Source organism: Sesamum indicum, linkage group LG9 (genome assembly GCF_000512975.1).
Source record: "Sesamum indicum cultivar Zhongzhi No. 13 linkage group LG9, S_indicum_v1.0, whole genome shotgun sequence".
NCBI classification, from domain to species: Eukaryota; Viridiplantae; Streptophyta; class Magnoliopsida; order Lamiales; family Pedaliaceae; genus Sesamum; species Sesamum indicum.
The window spans coordinates 4,909,059-4,913,264 of NC_026153.1; the positions used below are offsets into that span (position 1 = coordinate 4,909,059).

At 31.4% G+C, this 4,206-nt stretch overlaps 1 long non-coding RNA gene across 1 annotated transcript; it reads right to left on the reverse strand.

Moving 5' to 3' along the window:
• On the reverse strand, positions 2,436-3,165 carry LOC105170664. Its single transcript, XR_848514.2, has 3 exons — positions 2,899-3,165; positions 2,627-2,781; positions 2,436-2,523 (listed from the first exon to the last, which is right to left on the reverse strand). It is a non-coding gene; the product is annotated as an uncharacterized LOC105170664 (long non-coding RNA).

A 4,206-nucleotide genomic window follows, 5' to 3' on the forward strand; every position in this document is an offset into this window, starting at 1 on the left:
TTTACTCTCCTTTGTCCGGATTACATAATTAATATTATCTTCTCTTTCTTTCAAATAAACAAAGAGTGGGTTTTGATTGTTTTTATTTATGGAGTGGGCAGAAAATTCCAAATCGCATCATGTCAAAATCATCAACCATGAAAATTATGTAATCTTGTGATCAATAGTGGAAATTTGTATTCTGCTGCTCTACATATGCATAAAATAATTATAGGATAAATTACATCTATATTTTTTTATTATGTCTATATATATATATATATATATATGTTAATTACAAATTACAAATGCATCTATTGATACTCTGTAAGGTATATATTACATCGGTATTTTTTTAAAAGATATACTTAAAATTAATTTTATAAAGAATAGAGACTGTTTATATAATCAAACCTAATTTTGGAATCGATAAATGGAATTTACCCTAAATTTTAAAGTGAATTTACCAAGAAAGTATTGAAAATTTTGGTGTGAGGAATCGGACATGGAAATAGGTGCACAAATATAATAGTCCCAGAATCCAGTATATATATGGGACCTTGAAAGAATGATGGGTGGGTATGAAATATGAATATATGTATAGTGTGTGCTGTGACGCAGAAGTCTCTCATCCAATTATTTAGATATGGTCCAAACACATAAAGCTTGATATTTAGGGTTTTGGTGGTATCTTTAGAAAGTGGGGTTTTTTATCATGTTGATTATTAAAGGGTACCACTTGCCTATTTGATGGGTCGTAAATCCTCAATTGCCCGCTCCCATATAATTGTCGAAAATTAATTAGCAGTTGCAGTACTTAATTTTTCATTTTTCTTATAATTAGCATTAATTATTTAGTTCATTTTAAACCTTTTTTGGGTGGCTTTGGTAATTGTTATAGTTCATTTTTACTTTGAGGTATGAGTCGGGATATCCCACTTAATTATTTTTAATTTTTTGTTTACTTTGTTTTGAATTTGAATTGACACGATATTAGTAGCTAAAATAGCTAATTATGATTGAATTATAATTCTATAGTTATTGATCCACTTAAATTCCATCATGTCAAATAAAAGAGGCCACAGTCCTATGACTATAAGTATTTGGCGATTTGATCATTTAAACTTATTACTAGATATTTAATCTATTAATTTTTTAATTTTTACGCAATTGAGGATACTTGTTGTCGAAAATTCAAAAATCAGTTAAAAAGTCCTACATGCATGTGTGATTCTTTGGCTAATTTTAAAATTTTCGACAATAATCTTATCCTCGAAAAGTAAAAATTACTGAACTACAGTATTATCATTTATGGATTAAAATGGTCAAAATTAAAATAAGTATATTTATAGAATCAAAATTACAAGTACTGATACTAGAATGGAAGGATCACTGGCACTCCATTAGAACAATGAACTACACTATTATCATTTTATGCACCTATCTTCCCCATTCCATCCAACAATGAAGCTATCTTTCTTTACCAAAACCATTAGAACAAATAAAAATTTCAGGCAAATGTGGAATTCGTATGCATTAAGTTATTAAAAGCAGTGCACTCAATTTTAAAATAAAGAAGTTGTCCAATTCTTTTTATTGATAATTGGACTGCATTGGCACCACGTGTGTTGAGGGATCATCACAGAATTGATGTATTATATTAAAATCCTATCTTTTGGTAAAGTTAGCTTTCCATCGTGGTAAATTAACCTGATAACTATGGGTCAGTGAAGCATAATAGATATGGCAGCCTAGTTGTCGATATGCATCAGGGCTAGTTTATTCATTGTGATAATGATCATGGCTGAATATACATAATTAAACACGAAATAATGCATTTTTCCATTTATTATAATAACTTTGGGGTTGAAACTTTCCATACAAAGCCAATTGATGACATGGCAGTTCAATATATACATTTTTTAAAAAAATAACTTAATTAAAAAAGAGTATTTCACTTAATGTATCTGAACTGTCGAATTGATTTTACAACCCATTGTACAGTATTTGTGAGAACCACTCCTATTTATCACTGGTTGCTAGATTTGTGAATATTAATATTGGGTACAATTTGTTGTAGAGATGTTATGATGAAGTGTCTTAATTAGTGAGTTATTGCCTCGTGATTACACTATTCCCTCAGTTACTACAACATAAGAATATTGATAAATAATTAGGTATATCATTTGTGAAGATTAATGCATAATGATTGTATGTTGTAATAGAAGGGAATTGTCGTATCCAAGTCGAGCAAGTTTGGTGATGGTTCAAGGTACAAGCCACCAAGTGCAGGAAACCACCGGGGCAAGACTTGGATAAGTCAACTATAAACGATGAAGTGTCTGTACAAATAATGTCATTATGATGGAGTTGGTAAAAAACTCTTCTTCCTGAACCAACTAAATTGAGACGCAGAATGAGGCTCTAATCTCATCCTGAAAATGAAACCCTTTTTGCATCCACCTACTGGTGTTAGCCACAATCCTTCCCGTCTTGGGTGGCGCACTAATTGGTATGCTTATCCACCAGCTTTTGAAAATTTTCCTTAAAGAAAAAAGAAGACATAATTAGAAAGAAATTATAACATTGAAAGAAACATAATAATCTATTTCAAGACAGCCTTCTTTATCCAAGAATAGCCATAGACCTGCACCAAGTTGGATGGCCTGTCCAGCTGATCCTCCTACCCAACTATCTCATTGGAAAGTCATGTTGGCTTCTTCTTTTTCGAGCTGTAGCCTAATCCACCTGGCCGGCAGCAGGGCTCATTTGAGCTGGAGGCATGTCCCATCTGTAAAACTTCTTCAAGAAAGGAAATACACTGTCATTAGTACGATACATAAAAGAAAATAAATATTTACATAACTAATAAACAGTGCATAAAGTAGTAGTACCCAGATTTCAACGAACAGGAAATACCTATGCGCAATCCGAATTGTGCTGTAAAAGAGCTTTGCCTCTATGAAAAGACCCCTAGTAACTCCGCCAAGAGGTGGTGGAAGGGAAATATCAAATCGAAGCTTCCACCACTCTGGAATCTTCAGACTGAAGCGGTGGAACACTGCGTCCCCGACCACGAATTTATCCCCAGCCTGTGGCGGTGTTATCGATCCACGTACTGTATTTACAAGTAATAAATCAATTAAAAAATTAGGTAAAATGCAGACATCCTCCCACTATTTGGGCTATAATACATGAGTATTTTGAAAAATTATCCGACCTGGTGTAGGAAACTAACACTCCTCGAACACGTGATAGATAAGTGGATCGTGTGTCCGAAAATAAAAATAAAAAAGAAATGAAAAAGAACACATAAGTCCAACACGTTTTGGACATATTTTGAATCTTTTTTTATAATTTCAAAAAATTCTAAGCTATTTTTTGTGTTAATCACTCATCTCAACTAAAAATTTTGAGAAGAAATTACTAAAATTTTTGGAGATGGTCCTGATAGTTCAATTAATTTGAATATTAAATATTTTTTATTGCATACTCTTTAAAATAAATTGATTATATATATATATATATTTGAAGCCACATTTTGGTTAAAAATATAGATGTAAGACATGCATATTTTATATTTTATCCTGATATTGTTCATATTGTATATTTTAATTTTATGAGAAATTAAGAATATATAATAAAAATATACATTATATAGACGTATCAGTGCCATATCGTGTTCTAAATTTTTTATGTTGCGATATCCGTTTTGTATCATGTTCATATCACCGTGTACACTGTCCATGCACTATAGGTGTGGGGTCATTTGTCCCCTAACCTTTTTTCTTTATATTTTTCCATCCAACCTTTTGATTTTGCTATACTTTGTATTTTTGGGAAATAATAATGGAATATTCTATCCGCGTGTGTACAGGCATCTAAAAGCAATTTTGAATTCGGTAAAATTGTAAGGGTTATATGCAGATAGTCCCCCAATGTATGGGATCATTTGCATATTGCCCCCAAACCTTTTTACACCAAAAAAAAAAGAAAAAAGAAATTAAAAAATTAGAAAAAGATATGGAGAAAAATTCTGAAAAATAGAAAAAATAGAAGAAATTTTTCAAAAAATTTAATGCTTGATCTGCAGATGAACCATTTCACATTACAAGCCTAATGTTGGCTCACACTAAAATACACACTTATCCTTAATGGTAGTGCCGACAGAAATACACGAATTTTTTTCCCGTTATCTTTTTGGTTTGATTTTTCCCTTTTTGTTCA